General features: G+C 36.8%; 1 long non-coding RNA gene across 1 annotated transcript in view; it reads right to left on the bottom strand.

Annotated features, from left to right (window-relative positions):
• Nucleotides 1-1,075: 1,075 nt before the first annotated feature.
• Nucleotides 1,076-20,046, bottom strand: part of LOC150049619 (uncharacterized) — a 286,277-nt gene continuing 267,306 nt past the window's right edge. The window contains exon 3 of the long non-coding RNA XR_016538814.1: nt 1,076-1,135. This is a non-coding gene — a long non-coding RNA (uncharacterized LOC150049619). The remainder of the gene's footprint in view (nt 1,136-20,046) is intronic.

Raw genomic sequence — 20,046 nt, 5'->3', positions numbered from 1 at the left:
TGTCATCACACATGTGAGGCAAGCACTCTACCACTAGACCAAACTTCCGGCCCATACATGAATGTTTGATCATCCTCTTACTCCAAATTTGTTGTACACACATCTGTCCGGAACCCAGGTAGAACTACCAATTGTAGAAATAAAGGGTAGGTTGTCCCTTAAAAAATTTACAAGCTGAGAGCTATCATAACAAACGTTACCATTATGGAAAGAGCAGAATTGGTCTGGTGAGTGACTGTTTCCCCGACTTGCCAGCTGCTTACCATTCAAAATCTCAATGATTATCCTTCTCTCACACTGCATATCAATCCATTCTTACAACAATGCCTTCAACATAATCCCAAATCCAGTCATTTCTTGCTCTCCTCACTTCTACTACACTAAGCAGAGTCTTTATATTTGCTTTTGCTCCTATATGGTCTGTCCTTCCAATAGACACAAGGATAATCTTTAAGAGAATATCAAATCATGTTATCCCCTCCATCCAATTTCTAAATGTGCCTCTCTCCATTTTTGTTAGGTAAAATTCAAAGTTCCTTATAACTGCATATAGCACTCCCTAAGACCTTTCCGATCATATTCCTTGCATCTCTATCTTTGTCCTTTACTCTGATCCAGACACAATGACCAATCATATCCCTTTATGACACCCTGCACACACCTCTGTCTGGAAGACCTTTCTCTTACACCATACCTCCCTCAGAAAACTGACCTGGTACTTCTTTGAGTCATTGTGCAAATGCCACTTTCTAGTGATGTCGATCTATATGTCCTATTAAACACTGCAAATGGCCTCAGGCACTTACATTGACTTCCTAATCCTTCTTTCCTTTATTCCGCAGCACTTATTACCTTTTACTATATTTATTTTATGTTGTTTGTCACATCCCACTAGAGCGTGGAAAGATCTTTAATGTTAGGACACTAATCCACACTCAACACAAAGCCACTGTCCCCCAAATAGCAGTTGAATACATTTTCTCAGCATGTGTCTGAGTCTCAGCTTGAAAGGCCTCACCTCGGTTCTTGGCTCACTTCTTGAGTAGCCTGGGGTGATCTCAGCCTTGAACAGTTCCATGGGAAGTTATGACGGACTCCTCCAAACTGAGCACAATCTGTTCTTAGTTCCTGGGAGCTGTCAAAATACATATAAATAATACCCATAAGATTTGGAAACAGAACCAAATCTCAGCACTAAACATAATCAGTTTAGCAGCCTGTAACTTGAGCACAGTTCTATTACCTCCAAGTCTAGACCAAGATAGCTCTCAGTTCTCTTTGATATCAATGGACACTAATATCAAAAATGACAGTCACATATGTTCACACTTGTATATACAAAATTACACACTTTTTAAAAATCTAATACACTACTCCAGGAAGTCATTTCCCCTTCTGTCTTATATCCAGTATAGAACAACCAAGTTTCTATTCTGAAATTTTCTGTCCCCTGTATGTAGGTAAGCCACATTTATAATACAATCTTTTCAAGTTAATACTCTAATATTCTATACAATTCTACTCATTGGTTCTTTCAGTGTTCCTCAAGCACAAAACTAAGACCATTTACTCTGTTCCCATTTGTTTGTATACATTTAAGCTTATAATTTCCAATTACTGAAGGCAGTCTTCCCTTAATTTTCTACATTTGGAAGGAATCCCTTCCAAACAAGTCTTCAGAACTTGGCATTCCATACTTGTTTCTTTCAAGCCTATTCCCCATGAAGCCATGAGAAAATTGTTACATCTAGCCTCTCTCTACATCTTTGCTCTCTCAGCTCCAAGATTCATTGGGCCCTGAAAAATTCTTCTTATTTTGACATATACATTCTTAGTTGAACCTCTTCTCTGTACCTAACCTTGATTGTTCTGGGGCCCAGTTCTCGGATTTCTTCTCATTTCACTACTTTCCTTGATATTGGTAAATTTCAAACCATTGAAGTTACAGCTGCAAGAACTCCATTTTATGAATCTGATTCTCCTATCTTGCTTCTTTCCCTTCCCATAGTTTCTGAATTGAATTCAATAATCATTTCTTTTTTTTTTTGCCAGTCCTGGGCTTGAACTCAGGGCCTGAGCACTGTCCTTGGACTTTCTCAAGGCTAGAGCTCTACCACTTAAGCCTTAGCGCCACTTCCTGCTTTTTTTCTATGTATGTGGTGCCGAGGAGTTGAACCCGGGTCTTCGTGCATGCTAGGCAAGCACTCTACCACTAGGCCAAACTCCCGGCCCAATAATCATTTCTTTTCATCCAATTTCTCCTTAAATATCCAAGCAACTTTCTTTTACGTGCAAATATACATTCTCGGGGTCAAGAAAATCAGTATTTCCTTCTTTTGGCTGGAAGAACCATATGGCTTGGCCGCAAAGAATTCTGAACAATTGTTCTCTTAAAGTTCACTTTAGGCTTTAAGTTGCAATGAATAAGATAAGTTGGTGACACTAAGTCAAGAAAATTCTCTTGCTAGCAATAGCCCTGTAGTTGACATTCTGGATTTCTGACTGTGGATTTCCATAATAAATGCTAACAAACATGCCCACTTCTCATCCCTGGCTAAAAGTCAGAAAAAACAAAGAAGATAATCCAGGATAATGAAGTGCAGGCCAGTGAATGAGTCCAAATGAAAGGGCAATGGAAGCTAGTGGGCTTTGGTGTAAGCTCTCTCTGGCCTTTAAAACAAACTTCCATCCTTTTCAGCCTTTCTCCTTGTGGTTATACCCAGAAGATCGATAACCGGTCCTGAAACTGTACTGGCCCAACCCTGCCAACATGAGTTTCTGCCTAACCTTTCTTTAATATGAGAGCCAAATAGCCTCCATATGAAACATTTTTCAATGGAATTTGCAGCTCTTACTGCAGTTAGAGAAACCTCACAAGAATCTGCTTCCCAAACTCCAGTCCTCTGTGCAGGTCTCTACCTTGTCTTCAAATCATGGGAGAAATAATTCCTGGATTTCTTATCAAAAGTAAACAAAAAAAATCCTGACACAACTACAAAAACTAAGCATATTAACTCTCTTCGAAGTTAAGTGATAAATGGGCCAAGGCTTCACTTTGACCTCTCTTTAGACCCCATTAGTTTCCTAAACTTTTGAATTCTACTATTTTGAGTGTATTACTATTGTATGAAGAATGCTGGATACACAAGTACAAATGGAGTAAAGTTTATCATAAATGAGTGAACTTTGGTAGTTACTCAGTCTTAGACACATACAATAACACAGATACTAGATTTCGAGAAGGATAACCACAGGCATCTTCTAAAATGCAGTCTAAAGAAAGGCTTCCAGTCCACTCCTCAAGTATGTGCACATCAAATCTCATAAAAAATGTTGAAGTTGTCTTTCTGCCAACCAAGGAAAAACGTGAATGGACCATACCAAATATTACTTAGCCCAGAGAAAACCATTCGGTATATTATGTACCAAACCATACAAAAGCCCAAAATGGGTGCCTTAATAGGAAGACAAGCATTTAAAACTTGCACTCTTCTAACTGATTTCTGACTAGCAACCCAACTGGTCCCTGTTTTGGTTTAAAATTATGTGTGGCTATAATTAACAAGAAAGCCATCTAGAAGTTACTGATACATAGATAATCTTGTTAGTCTCACACAAAATGTGCAAGAGCGGAAGCCCCAGACCTTGTGAGGCTCTTGAGAGATGTTCTATTATCACAAGCAAATATATCTACTTCTCATGTAGTCAGCGTAAGACTATGTGAGGTAAGGGAGGTTCTAAGTATATTTACATATCTTGCTAACACCAATCTATCACTTGGAGCTCAGTAAATCATTCTTCTCGTGGACACACGGATAGATAAACATTCCTATATACCCAATTAGAACTTACATAAACATTTTGTAGGAAATTATAAAAAGTATATAACTGCTGGCTGACACATAATAAAACACTGTGCCTGTGATAGAGGGAGGGGAGAGGGAGGGGGAAAGAGAGACAGAGACAGAGACAGAGAGAGAGAGTGAGAGAGAGAGAGAGACAGAGAGAGAGAGAGAGAGAGAGAGAGAGAGAGAGAGAGAGAGAGAGAGACAGAGAGAGACAGAGAGAGAGAGACAGAGAGAGACAGAGAGAGAGACAGAGAGAGTGTGTCACATTCTTGGCTCCTAGCAGATGAGTAGATTTACTCTCTATGCTGATCCCTATGATAGTTAAAGGGAATTTTTTTTAATTTTTTTTCCAAATTTAGAATTTAATACTTGCAGAAATCTTCCAACAGTGAGCTTAGGAACTACAAAAGGGATGCTACCTAATGATTTTGCCCAAATAGGACATATTATTGCAATCACCATAATAATGAAGGAATGCACTTTCAATGTCACTGTGTTGTCCTTGTATTCTCACTTCTTACAAGTCTAAAAACAATGTGTATATTACATGCCTAGGATCTCACAGCTTTAAGTTGCTCTCTCACGCTCTACATTCCATCTTTTTTCTCAAAACGCTGAAACTGCTTTCCATTGTTTCTTGTTTTGTTTGGTTTTGTTTAGTGCTCAAGATTTCACCTGTCATGTAAACTGCTTTACAGAAAAGTTTTGCAAAGTTTTAATAACAAATATGATCACTTTAAGGCAAATTATCTCCTAAGATTCTTAGTGTTGTTTCATTCCTACTTTTCCCCCATCCATCTTTTGATCTGTGTCTTGAGAGTGGGGGAAGGTGAGTGGACTTGCCACAGTCTTTGTGGTAAAAGTACATGTAAAATAATTCAAACTAATGCTACTTTAGAATGATGCTTTATCTACATTATTCTGTTGGATTCCATTGCTCCATTAAGTTCTTAGAAGACAAAGAGAATTGAGATAATGTTTAACAGGAGGTTCTGCTTCTCCAACATCTCCAGCTCCACCAGATAAATTCTGCTTGGTTTCTTTAATCAAATGTTACCCTTTATAATTTTCTTCTTTGAAAAGATAATTTTGCTCCTGGGAAATTACAGCAATAATTGTGAATAATAGATCTACATCACTGATATTTGCTCCTAAATCAAAGCATATTAAATCATGTACAATATTTCAGATTTAAAGAAAAATCTAAACACAGAATCAAACCATATAAAGTAAAACTAGAAAACATCTTTACAGTACAAATAGGTTGATGCACTTGTTGCCCGAATATAGACTTTTCCAATAAGGTAAAATGAACTTGCCCTCTCATCAAAAAAAACATTGCATTTCTTGGTTTAGGAAAATAATTTAAACCTCAAATTTTTGTAATAGAAAATAAAGGTAGTTATTAGTTGACACAGCAAATTTAATATTATTGGTTGCTCAGTTGAAAAATGATCAAAAGCAGAATAAAAATTTACAAGATTTAACAGAATTTTGTGACTTCCTAGAGTATCATTGCTGTAGGCCCTAGAGGTTCTGAGCTATTCTGTAGCTCAGAATCTTTCATACTTCCTCCCATTTTCTTCAATGGCTTTGACTAATCAAACCTGTAACCATTCCATCCACTTTTTCACTTGTTTTCTATAACATAAATCCAAGTCTTCTTAAACATTAGTTATTTTCAATAGCAGTCTTATGCCCACTTTAAAATATCAAAATTCCAATTACTCTTATTCAATGGTTTATGCATTTATTTAAGTTATTTCCTGAGCCATATGGAGACATAGATTAAAGAAGATGTAGCTTTCTTTTCCCATAAATTTACAATCAATTATTATAACACAAATAAGATGAAGTGTTACATGAACACAAAGGGAAAATTTCTTATTTAACAGAAATGGTAGTTAAATCCTGTAGTCCCAAATAACTGTGAGGTAATGATAGATAGATTGTGAGTTGAAGCTTGCAAGGACAAAAGTATAAAATCCGAATGGAAAGACAAATAAATCAAAAGTACTGAAGACATTGCTCATGTGGTAGAGTGCTCACCTGGCAAGTACAAGTCCTCACCTCAATACCCAATACTGTCACAACAAAGGATGCCCCAAAATAGTACCATTTGAGTTGGTTCTAGAGTGAGCAGCTCAACATACTGACAAGAGGATTACTTCCCTTACGATTGCAAATACATGGAATCATAGAGCAGCCAAAGGCTGGATAGACAGCGAGTACATCAGCTTATTTTCTACAAAAATCATAACAGTGAAGAAGTTCTATAAGCTTAGGACCAGAAGTAGAAAAGCTTCAGAACAAAAGTCACTGGCATTATGGCAGGGAACATAAAACTGGTCACTAGGCTTTAGGATGGCTTGTTATACATTAAAATGTAACTTGTATACCATTTATACTTGTGAAGCAAAATCAGTCTGGAGAAATAAGTATGATTTATGTAATGAGGTAAGATAGCGATATATTGAATTCAGTCAACTTAGTTTCACCTATTTTTTCAGTTAAAGTTGACTTTTTGGCTTTTTTCCAAGTGATGAACATTTTTTCATTAGTGTGCATATTACATTGTCACTTGAAAGCAGGACACAACGAAGCATGGTCCATTCTACTTTAAAAATCTATTCTCCAAACCAATCCCAGATAGAGCATGAAAGCACAAGGTATTCTTCATTCTTTACACCACACACAATGTTAGGGAATGTTTGCATCTCTGTTAGGGAACAGATGGAAGATAAGAGGGTTTAAACAGTAGGAGGGGTGATTTAATCAGATTTGAACATTAGAAAATCACTTGTCCTAGACTGTAGGCAGAGATCCATTTGGAAGCAAATTCTATAACCTACGTGAGACATGGTGGAGATATTTGCAGACAGAAGAGTTGCACAGTTTGAGAGCTATGTATTACGTTGGCTCCATGCAACATGGCTGCTTGACTGGATGTTAAGTATGGCAAACCAAACAAACACAAAGATGACTTCTAAATTTCTAGTTCAAGATACTTGGCAATGGTTAATCCCCTCAGTGAGCAGTTAATGAAGAGTTTTAACATTGAAAGCTAGCACAGTGAACTGTTTCCTAACGTGTTTATTTTGGGGGGGATAATATGGCTTGCCTGTGTGCTTATTCCCAGTCCTCTGTTGGTGATGAACAAAATCACTAGAGAACTTGAAAACCCTGGATTTTGTCAACAGAAAAAAGATGAGCCTCATGACTTAATAAGTTCACAAGCCCTCGACTCCCTGGGTCAATGGATTCTACATTAAGATTCCCTGTTCAAATAATTAGATATGTCAATATTGATCCAAGCTGGATCACCTCCCAAGAAGAGGACAATTGTGAGGGAAACCTGATGCTTAGAAGAGTAAAGGGCAAAAGCATGAGTGAATTAATGCATTGAATGGAAGACTTTTATTATCTAATAATGTAATTTCGGATATACTATGAAAGTAAGAACTTATGCTTAATCATTTTACATTCACTTCAGTTTTGTTAATATTTATAGGAAGAGTTTGATTCAAGTCTTTTAAAAATATTTCTTTTAAATGAGATTTGCCAACATGCATCTGTGCTAAGTGAATATCCCATTCTGTTTTCATGCTTAATCGACACCAGGCTCTTCTCTTCCCAGAAGAAAGTAGCTTTCTTTGAAAGTCTGCAGGATGACTATGTATTGAAGCAGTTGAAAGCATGAAAAAGTTGATAGCCAACAGACTAATTAAGTCTCCTGAGCTGAGTAAGAATGTGAAGGTTCATGTGTCACTGAGATTAATATGTAGGAAATTGCACACTCCAAGAAGTATATTGTATAAGAAAGTGTTTGCTTTTTAAAATTACAATCTGGATTCCAACCAAAGAATTCCATAATTGCACTCCATTTACATTGTATTTTACATTGCATATCAAACACAAAACCAGTTTTGGAAGAATAATAAAATATAGCCCATCTTCTTGCAAACAATTCTCTGGTTTTCATACAAGGTCAGCATTACTTGGGTATGTTCAAGTTGAATTCACATGAAACAGACATTGATAATCAGGCTGCTACACAGGTGCTCTAGACAGTAAGAATATAATTTCTGAGGATTCAGCGAAAGATGGCGGGCGGTTCAGGGTGAGACATACTGAGCTCCTGCCAAGATTCATGTACTGGCAGTGCAGGAGACAGTCCTCTAACAGAAATTGGTCCTGAGTAAGCTTTAGGACCACAGAGAACTCAGGCAGAGAGGAAAAAAATACCAGCACGAAAAGAGAGCGTGGAGCTCCAAAGCGGAGCGGTCAGAGAAAGCGCTATCTCCACAGCAGCGCAGACCTGCCGGCTGCAGACAGAGCCACACAGAGCCTGCACGAGCCCAGAGCCGACACTCAGCCATGCACGGACCTGCCAGCTCCACGGAACCCGAGAATCCAGCAATGTATGAGTAGTTCCGAGAAGTTTCCACTTCTGCTCCGAGAACAGCATTGGGAAGGAGCCCCTCTCCCACCAGCTGAGAGCAGCACCATCTCGAATGCTGGCAACAACTCTGGCCAAAACAATTGGAGCCTGAGAGGTGTTGCTGACAGCACCACCTAACTGGCAAAGGATTTCCCAGAGATCCCTTAGCCAGAAATCTGGCCCCAGCGCTGCTGAAGTCCATCCCCCTGCGCTGCCCGCAGACCTGGTAAACAAAGCTGCCCGCGGATCTTTCAGCTTTGTTTTACCAAACAAGCAATCTCATCTGAAAAACCGCAAAGCCAAATCACAAGAGAAAAAGACTTTGTGAAGTGTTTAGATCCCGAATTTAGTAGAGACACAAGTTTCCTAACCTCTCCCCCCACCAAAAAAAAGAAAAACCTGATGAATACCCTTTTTTAAAATCTTTTTTTACCCCATTTCATTTGCATTTTTAAATGTTCTTATTTTTCTCTTTGCCATTTAACCTACACTTTTTTTTTCTAATGTTGTGATTCATTCCTTTTTTTTTCTTTCTTTTTTTCTCCCCTCTTTCCCCCAATCCTGCTGTCACTGTGGTGGTTCCTAGAAACACAGTGACAGCTATGGGTACAGTTTGAACAAAAATGATATCCATATTGATACAGTCACCTGCTTTTTATACTTCGGGTTCTCAACCCTAGTATCTCTTGGGTAAGAACTCAGAGCAGTGAGGAATCTCCCCCCATCTTTTTTCTTTTCTTTTTTTTTTGTTTTCATTTTTGTTTTTCTTTTGTGTGTGTGTGTGTTCTGTTTTCTTTTATTTTGTTGCTGTTTTGTTTGTTTTCTTTTTTTTTCTTAAATTAGTATCATTGAAATCACCTATATCAACCTCTCACTTTTCTCTAAATATTCTTTTTATTACTCTACTTATTTTGATAAGTTTTATCTTAAGTTCATCTAAACTTTCTACACAAACACTCTGTCTATCACCTTAGGTCAGTTATCCTTACACGATACCCTTTCTTCATTACCATAATATTCTTACACTCCTGTATTATTTTTTTCCTACCTCCCTTGTCGTCTTTCATATTATTTTTCTATCTCTGGTGCTCTGCTCATCCTTCAACTCTTATAATGCATGGATCTACATTTGATGGTTGTTGAGCAATGCTGTGTATCTAGGTGTTCAATTATACTCTAGATCAAGAGGGACTTAAATACAATAGAGATTGGATTGGGGGCTTATTGTTTTGGTCATAAATTGGTCATCTGTGATTGTATTAGATTTGTATGTAAGTGTACAAAAAGAAAGAGAGAGTGCTATTACCAATCTAAAAGAGCTGATATCGTCAGCCAATTAAAAAGGTCTAGGTTGGTTATATCTGAAAAATTATAATCTTGCATAGTATTAATCTTGCTCCCATCCTCAAATGGGCAGAACAAGAAACTCAAGAAAAATGTCAAATCAAGGAATAGCATCTCCCACCCAACATAAACAGGCAATGGAGCAGTCAGTGGCAAATCTAGAGGAGAGCCTTCCAAGTGCTATACAAATGCAATTGATAAACATCATTAATGAAAAATGTGAAAACATAAAGAAAGAGATAAGGGAGGAAGCCACAGCTAAACAAGAGGAAACCATAAAAAAGGTGATATGTGAAAAGGAGAAGCCATAAAGGAGGCCATAATAAAGGTTTTTCAAAGAAAAATGGACAAATTCATAGAATCCACAAGCAAAAAGGTGATTGAACTCCAACAAATGTCCAAGGAGAATAAAGCTGCTGAGCTAACAACTCAAATGGATATCAAGGAGCTAAAGAAAGCCATACACGATCTACAACAAGAGATGCAAGGCATCAAAAATGAGCAATTAGAAGCAAGGGAGATGAAGAATAAACTAGATAGCTTTGATAGCAGGTTAGACAATGGAGAAGAGAGAATTTCCGGGGTTGAAGATAATTTAGTTCTTACAGAAAAAGAACAGAAAATGAGTCAATTCAAATCTACGAAATATGAGAAAACGCTACAGGAGGTCCAAGATACAATTAGGAAGCCTAATTTAAGGCTAATTGGTATTGAGGAGGGTCTAGAGAAAGAAGTCAATGGTATTGGAAATATACTTCAGGGAATCATCTCTGAGAACTTCCCAAATATCCAGAAGGCAGGCCCATCCAGATACAAGAAGCTTTTAGAACCCCAAACAGACCTGACCAGAAAAGGACATCCCACCACCACATTATAATCCTAACTGGATCAATAGAGGCCAAAGATAGGATCCTAAAAGCAGTCAGGGAGAAGAGAACAATCACCTATAAAGGCAAACCAATCAGAATAACCCCAGATTTATCAGCAGAGACCATACAAGCAAGAAGAGATTGGAACGATATATACCATGCCCTGAAGTCAAATAACTGCCAACCAAGAATACTGCACCCAGCTAAGCTCTCATTCATAACTGAGAGAACAATAAAAACATTCCATTCCAAGGAAAAGCTTCAACATTATGTAGCAACAAAACCAACACTACAGAAAATTCTCAAAGATGTTCTACACATGGAAAACCAACACAAATGTAATACACAGAAAGACATGGCACCTAAAACTCATAACATCTAAGTACCACAAAAACTATCAAGACACAGGCCCTAATGAAAGCTTGTAAAAATGGCAGGAACTAATAAATATTTCTCAATCCTGACTCTCAATATCAGTGGACTTAACTCTCCATTTAAATGGCATAGATTATCTAGTTGGATCAAAAAACAGGATCCATCGTTCTGCTGTCTTCAAGAGACACATCTTACCCCAAAAAACAAACACCTTTTGAAAATGAGAGGTTGGAATAAACTCTATCAAGCTAATGGCCCCCATAAACAGGCTGGAGTTGCCATCCTCATATCAGATAAAATAGATTTCAAACTAAAATTAGTGAGAGAAGACAAAGAAGGTTACTACATACTACTAAAGGGATCTTTCCTCCAGGAGGACATAACCATCCTAAAAATCTACACACCGAATCCCAGAGCTCTGAACTTCATCAAGCAAACTTTACTTTCACTGAAACCATACATAGATGGAAACACAGTGATTGTTGGTGACTTTAACACACCACTCTCACCTTTAGACAGATCAACAAGGCAAAAACTCAACAGAGAAACCTTAGAATAGAACAACTATATAGATCAATTAGATCTAACAGACATCTGCAGATTATTCCACCAGCAACAACACAATATACGTTTTTCTCAGCAGCACATGGAACATTTTCAAAATAGAGCATATTTTACGCCATAAAACAAACCTGGACAGATTCAGAAACACTGAAATTATTCCCTGCACTCTCTCAGACCACAAGGTCATCAAATTGAAACTGAACACACAACTCCACCAACAAAAACCCTGTAACTCATGGAGATTGAACAACACATTGTTAAACACCAATGGGTCATCGAAAAGATCAGAACAGAAATTCAACAGTTTATGAAATTTAACAAAAAGGAGCACACAAAATACCAGCTCCTTTGGGACACAGCAAAGGCAGTACTCAGAGGAAAATTTATAGCTCTGAGTGCCTACAATAACAAATTGGAAAAATCGCAAACCAGCAATTTAATATGTCACCTTAAGCTCCTGGAAAAAGAGCAACAAACCAACCCTAATCCCACCAGAAGGAAGCAAATTATTAATATCAAAGCAGAATTAAACAAATTGGAATCCAAAAAAACTATAGAAAGAATCAACAAAACAAGGAGTTGGTTCTTTGAAAGAATTAACAAAATTGACAAACCCTTAGCAAATCTTACCCAAAAAAGAAGGGAGCATATCAAAATAAACAAAATCACAGACAAAAATGGTAATATCACAACAGAAATTATGAAGATCCAGAGTATTATGAGGGAATACTGCTCAAACCTTTATGCTAACAAATTTGAGAATCTAGAAGAAATGGACGAATTCCTAGCCAATATTAACATACCCACACTGAACCAAGAACAACTAACCCAACTAAACAGGCCTATATCAAGCACTGAAATACAAATGCCAATAAGAAAAGCCCAGGGCCAGATGGATTCACAGCTGAATTCTATAAGGTCTTCAAAGCAGAGCTTACACCAATACTCCTCAAGCTCTTCAACGAAATTGAAAATGAAGGTTCTTTACCAAACTCATTCTATGAAGCCAGTATAACCCTCATCCCCAAACCAGACAGAGATTCATCAAAGAAAGAGAACTATAGGCCTATTTCTTTGATGAATATCGATGCAAAACTTCTCAACAAAATACTGGCCGACCGTCTACAACTCATCAAAAAAATTATACACTATGATCAAACAGGATTCATCACAGGGAGGCAAAGCTGGTTCAACATATGCAAATCAATTAATATAATTCAACGCATCAACAAGAGCAGGGACAAAAATAACATGATTGTCTCAATAGATGCAAAAAAGGCATTTGACAAGATCCAACACCCCTTTATGTTAAAAGCTCTGGAGAAACTAGGAATCCATGGAACATTCCTCAATATAATAAAGGCTGTGTATGACAAACCCACAGCTAGTATTATACTTAATGGCAAAAAGCTAAAGCCATTCCCTCTAAAATCAGGAATGAAACAAGGATGCCCAGTCTCTGCACTCCTCTTTAACATAGTATTAGAATTCCTAGCCAGAGCAATAAGGCAAGAAGCAAGCATAAAGGGGATCCAAATAGGGAAAGAGGAAATAAAACTTTACCTCTTTGCAGATGACATGATCCTGTATTTAAAGAATCTTATAGACTCTACTCCCAAGCTCCTTGAGCTGATTCAAAACTTTGGAAGGGTAGCAGGGTATAAAATTAACACTCAAAAATCAACTGCCTTCCTCTACACCGACAGTGAGAGGAATGAGGCAACAATCAGGAAAGCAACTCCTTTCGCAATAGCCTCAAAGAAAATAAAGTACCTAGGAATTAGCTTAACTCAGAATGTAAAGGACCTTCATAATGAAAACTTTAAAACCTTGAAAAAGCAAATTAAAGCAGAACTGAGGAAATGGAAAAACCTCTCATGCTTCTGGATTGGAAGAATCAATATCGTGAAAATGACAATCTTGCCAAGGGCTATCTACAAATTCAACACAATACCCATCAATATCTCAACATCATTCTTTAAAGAAATAGAAGAGGCAATCCAAAATTTCATATGGAATAATAAAAGACCCCGTATAGCAAAAACACTTCTTAGCAGAAAGAGCATCTCGGGAGGAATTTCAATACCAAACTTTAGACTCTATTACAGAGCTATAATTATCAAAACAGCTTGGTACTGGCACAAGAACAGGCCTGAAGACCAATGGAATAGAACTGAAGACCCAGATATTAAACCACAGACCTATGGCCCCCTAATCTTTGACAAGGGTGTCAAAAAAACAGAATGGAAGAAAGATAGCCTCTTCAACAAGTGATGCTGGCAGAACTGGTTAAGCACCTGCAGAAAACTAAAGTTGGATCCTTCTTTGTCACCCTGTACTAGAATTAACTCCAAATGGATCAAAGACCTGGAGGTAAAAGCCGACACTCTGAAAACTTTTCAAGAAGCAATAGGAGATACACTAGGCCTCCTTGGCACAGGTAGAAACTTTCTTAATAAGGACCAAGAATCACAACAAATCAGAGAAAGGCTGGATAAGTGGGACTGCATTAAATTGCAGAGCTTTTGTATGACATAGGACATAGCTAGTAAACTAATTAGAAAGCCTACAGAGTGGGAGAAGATCTTCACCAACCGTACAACAGACAAAGGCCTCATATCTAAAATATATCAACAGCTCAAAAAATTGAATCAATCCAAAACTAATCTCCAAAGTAACAACCATCCCATTAAAAGATGGGCTAAAGACTTAGAGAGTCTTCTCTGAAGAAGAAACAAAAATGGCCTATAGATACATGAAGAAATGCTCAACATCTCTGGTCATAAAAGAAATGCAAATCAAAACAACTCTAAGATTCCACCTCACTCCAGTTAGAATGGCCAGGATCAAGAAAACTAATAACAAAAGATGCTGGAGTGATGTGGCCAGGAGGGTTCACTACTACATTGTTGGTGGGAGTGCAAACTCGTTCAACCACTATGGAAAGCAGTATGGCAGTTCCTCAAAAGGCTAAACATAGAGCTCCCCTATGATTGAGCAATTCCACTACTTGGCATTTACCCAATCATCCAGAAACAAAGACATACTAAATCCACCAGCACAACAATGTTCATTGCAGCACTATTTACCATAGCAAAGATATGGAACCAACCTAGATGTCCCTCAGTTGATGAGTGGATCAACAAGTTGTGGTATTTGTACACAGTGGAATTCTATGCTGCTGTCAGAAAGAATGACATTGCCCCATTTGTCAGGGAATGGAAAGACTTAGAAAAAATCATATTAAGTGAAGTAAGCCAGACTCAAAGGAACTTAGGCTCAATGGTTTCCCTCATTCGTCATAATCAGTAGAAACCTTGGGCTCTACTAGCAGAGATTTGCAATTGAGCAAAATCTTGATACAAAAGGACATATAATGTGAAGCTAATTGAAAGGACCTCCAGGATAGTGAAACCAAAGCCATATAATGAATGATTGTTGTCCTTAATGTACTATGTTGTCTCTCATCTCCTTTGCTGTCCCTTGGTTATCTCATATTGGTATAGTATCTCACTTTGTTATCTGATATATTGAATTTATTTGTATTTGGATATTTGAAATTTGATAGGGAAGGGGGGAAAACCAAGATGGGTGGGGGTTGTGGGGGGGGAGGGAAACGGGTACCAAGACATGTGAAAGGGTATCAATGTATGTGAATTAATGCACCTTCTATCTGGCAAATATCATGTAATCCTTTTACTAATTACAATAAAAAATATATATATAAAAAAGAAAAGATCATATTAAGTGAAGTAAGCCAGACTCAAAGGAACATAGGCTCAATGGTTTCCCTCATTTGTCATAATCAGTAGAAACCTTGGGCTCTCCTAACAGAGATTTGCAATAGAGCAAAACCTTGATACAAAAGGCCATATAGTAGGACGCTAAATGAAAGGATCTCTAGATTATAGAAACATAAGCCGTATAATGAATGATTGTTGTTCTTAAGGTACTATGTTATCTCTCATCTCTTTTGCTGTCCCTTGGTTATCTCATATTGTTACAGTATCTCACTTTGTTACCTGATATATTGGATATATTTGTATTTGGTTATTTGAAATTGGATAGGGAAGGGGGGAAAACAAGATGAGGGGTGGGGGTGGAGGAGGGAAATGGGGAACAAGACATGTGAAAGGGTATCAATGTATGGGAATTAATGCACCATCTATCTGGCAAATATCATGTAACCCTTCTATTAATTACAATAAAAATATATGAAAAAAGAATATTAGTTTTAGAATATGAAAGACACTGAAATAGAAAAATGCAGCTCAGTCAATTATTTGTTAACCAACTCACAGATGGGAGCTTTAATGATTGAATAAATATGTTAGAGAAGAACATTCTGTTTGAAAATTATTCCTTTTTCCAACATATACAATGCTTTTCTTTTCCTATATAAACTATGATGACATATCACAGAGCTTCAGTGAGAAAAAAAACAAATGTTCAAAACCTTTGTGAATATTCGTGTAAGAAACCATGAAAATAGTGATTTGTGTTTGCATAGTTATTTCATGTTCTATTGAATGATTTGGAGTTGCCTTTATAATTCTGTTTCTTTTTTTTTAAACAAAAGAAATTGCCCTATAATTACAGCTATATAGTGAAATATTTTCTTGTTGAATTTTCCTTTGCAACAGAATTGATTCTTTACTGTCTTTTGAAGTGAAAAGTCATATGCAAAATCTGGCATAAAAGGAATATTTGGCCATATGCTTATATCATGTGCTATAATCCAAAGTCATCAGAATACTAATTGTTTTGGGTTTCTGGTATAGATGGTAAAAATATGTTTAGAAGATGAAGAGTTGTGAGTAGTTCAAACAGGTATATGACTATTCTGTGATTTACTCAAATTTTCAACTTGAAAATTATGCAAAAGAAAAAACAAACAAGAGATATATGTTTGGCATAGGTAATAGCATTCTGTCTTGAAGAGAATTAGCATATAATACAAGGAACTAGATAGGGGCCCATTCCCATCTGCTTTTGCTCTATGTATTAGCAATGAAGGCAATGAATGTCTCTGACTGGGATGATGACTAGAAAACAAACCTAGAACCAAACTAACTGTTCTTTGATTGACACTTAGAGAATGCCAAGATTTCCCACATACATACATTTGATCATCAGAAATGTGGTTTGGAGATTGTATAGGATTTTTTATCTCCATAATCACAATAAGAAAATGAAGAACTTTACGTATGTAGTTTGAAACTCAAGAGGCTAATACTATGCCAAGGAGTGATTTGTTTAATTTGGGAAAAGCTGGTTTGTCTTCCGCCCCTGACATTAGTATTTGGAACTGAAGTACATCCTAAGATGAGTATAGATCAGTCTATTTGCAATCATGTAAATTCTTACCTGCATTTTTGACAAGCAACCTTTGAATTATTTGAGGTGCTGAGAGTAATGATTTACCACTGACAGTTCACTATCTGTGAAAGAAAACAAATTGGAACCATTCTCACATGATCCAGACATTGAAAAGGTACATTTTTGGAAGGCTGTGACAGAAAAGTTTTCAAAATAAATTAAAAAATAGATGAATGTACATTTTATTTTGGCTGCACATTACAAGTATTAGTATTGTTATTCCTATGATATTTCTTACTCATTGTGTCATTTTGCTTCAACTTCAACCTGAAATGTCAATTTTTTTTCTTATGACAGTTTTTAGCAAATATTCAAAGGATTATTTAGTGTTTGACATGAAGCTACACTCCATAAATCTTGGTTCAAAAACCTATTTATCCAAAAGATTAAAGCCTGATATAATCAGACATGTCTCTACTTAAACATAGGCAGAGTTTTCTTTTAAAATGTAAAGATAAAATCTAAAGCTCAAAATGGTGGCACACAAGTATGACACAATGACACAAAGTACATAGGAGAAAAAAATTAAAGGGTAGGGGCCAGGAGTTTGGCCTAGTGGTTAAAGTGCTTGCCTAGCATGCATGAAGACCCAGGTTCGATTCCTTGGTACCACATACATAGAAAAAAGCAGGAAGTGGTGCTGAGGCTCAAGTGGTAGAGCTCTAGCCTTGAGAAAGTCCAAGGACAGTGCTTAGGCCCTGACCTCAAGCCCAGGACTGGCAAACAAAACAAAACAAAAAAAATTAAAGGGTAATCAATCCTCCAAGGCCACCCCAGGGAAAAATATGAGATCTTGCCTAAAAAAAAAAAACTAAAAATAAAAGGACTGGGGCATGGCTCAAACACTAGAGCACTTACCTAACAAGTGCATGGAAGCCAATTCATTCTGCTGTACTGCACCAAAATTAAATAAATATGTAATTACAATGGTAAAATTCTGTGAGAGGCAAGTTACTGACAGAAAAATAGAAGGAAGCATGCTTTACTAAACCAAATAATTAAAGAACAATCTTTTGTTTGTTGAGTTATATTGAGGGATGCCTTTGATTTAAGGATGACTCTGAAAATGGTCAAAAGTATAATTTGGATTCTTATTCTCCAAAACACATCAATATCTACTAGTGGAACAATCTCTGGTTTTAAAAAAAGATCATGCATTTCCTCTGAATATCTCATTTATCTCAATGTTCATTCTGGAACAAAGGAGTAATTGTAAGTTATACTTACTTCCCTGTCAAATACTTCTCTACCTGTTCCCAGTATACCTGGATCCAACTGTTCCAATGGCCACAGTCTCATATAGTACCAGATGACATAAAACTAATGTAATTACATTACAGAAGTTTAGAATCATTCGCATCTGCTCAGACTTCACCATAACACTAAACTGGTATGTATACAATCTAGTCTAGAAGTAGAAACTTAACCCTTCACTAAATGTTCTTGAAATGTGATATATGCTATGTGCTTAATTGTCTCATTATGTTGGCTCTTAGGAAATAAAAGCATCATAGACTAAATCATGTCATGTCACTCACCATGTTAATATACCATCTGATGATATGTAATTTTTCAGTATTGACAGATTATTAGTGTTTTGCTTTAAAGTGTTCATAGCATTCATTCTTTCTAAACTTCCATATTAGTACCACTATTTTTTAATGGTGTTCTCTCTCTGTCTCTTTCTCTCTTCTCTCTTTCCTTCTATTAAATTCTTTAACTCCTTGCTTTGCTACTTAAAATAAAATAAGCTTTCATATTAGAGAATTAGAGTCAAAAAGGAAAGATGTGAACAAATTAAAGGCAGCTATTTATAGCTATATGAGCATTCTGGGCTATTTCACTATAAATAAAAATGCTAATGATTAGAAAAAGCAGATGCAGTGATGTTACTACTTGAATTTTGAATGCCCATGTATTAAAAGCTTAGAGCCTGGTGTGGGGGCTCACACCTGTAATTCTAGCTACTTATGAGGCTGAGATCTGAGCCAGCCTAAGCACTAAAGAATGTGAGACTCTTATCTCCAATTAATTACTGAAAAAAAAAATCAAAACGGGAAGTGGGGCTATGGTTCGAGGAAGCTCAATGACAGCATCCAGGCCCAGAGTTCAAGCCCCATGACCTGCAAAGAAAAAAAAGGTTAACATTGAATACTCAGCCTGGAACTATTGATAGGTAGAAAAAACATTTCAAAGGTGAAAACTAGTGAGATATCTTTAGGCCACTTAGGGTATGTCTCTGAAGAGAAATCTGTTCTCTTTGCTCCTTGGTCATGAAATAAATTTTTATTTTCATATGCTTCTGCCCTAATGAGATGCCCTATTATAGGCCACAAGCAATGAGGCAATTCATTATGGATCTCCAAAACTCCTAAGTGATGAGTAAAATATACATCTTTTCTCTTTAGAAGTTCATTTGTATTAGATATCTGATCAGGTAACAGGAAGCTTGATAAATGCAAATGCTTCTGCCTTTTGTATTCACACCAATTCACTTTAAGTATTATATTTTTTCCTCCATTTATTATCAGATCTATACTTCTTTATTAATAATCCTTTCTGTTGTGTGTGACTCTTAACCTTGCAAAGAAAAAGATGGAAGAAATGAAGGAAGAGAAACTCCAATGATATTTCAGTACCAAATTAAAAGTTATTCTCTTGGGAACCTTAAATTCAACAAGGAGAATGTAATAAACAATCTATCTACCCCGATTTTCCAGAAAGACCCAAATTTTGTCTGTAAGACATGGCAAAAAGAAATGGTGAAAACCAGACCTGAATGCCAGTGCATGCCAGCTATGACTTTCTCCAGGATAAAGACATGGATTTAGAATCATACAAATCTGTACTGTTTCAGAACAAATGAAAGACATCACAGTTTTTGAAGGTAGCTACATAATAAACAGTATCTCTCATGGTATTTAGATTTTCATAATAAAATATTTTATAAAGTAGTTATTGTATGATACCATTCAGTTCTCAATACTAAAATATTTTTTCCTCATTTCTGAGGCAAATCTGGTCACCAATAATACAATTTCCTTTGTATACTGTGCTTGCTGATTCACAACTGTCCACGTACGTCCCCAGATGCTTCACTTCTCAATTCACAGTAAAGCTGCACTCTGCATTTGCTTTGAGGTTGTGCCAATACAAAACGGTAAGAGTTCTTCTGGGAATTTAGTTGGGGCCATATGCCCTGAAACTGAAGCAAGCCAAGTGCTAA

This window comes from Megascapheus bottae, chromosome 19 (assembly GCF_031878675.1).
Source record: "Megascapheus bottae isolate mThoBot1 chromosome 19, mThoBot2.hap1, whole genome shotgun sequence".
Taxonomy (NCBI): Eukaryota; Metazoa; Chordata; class Mammalia; order Rodentia; family Geomyidae; genus Megascapheus; species Megascapheus bottae.
Note: the sequence above shows the minus strand (reverse complement) of the source record. Positions and strands in the feature narration are given on the sequence as shown.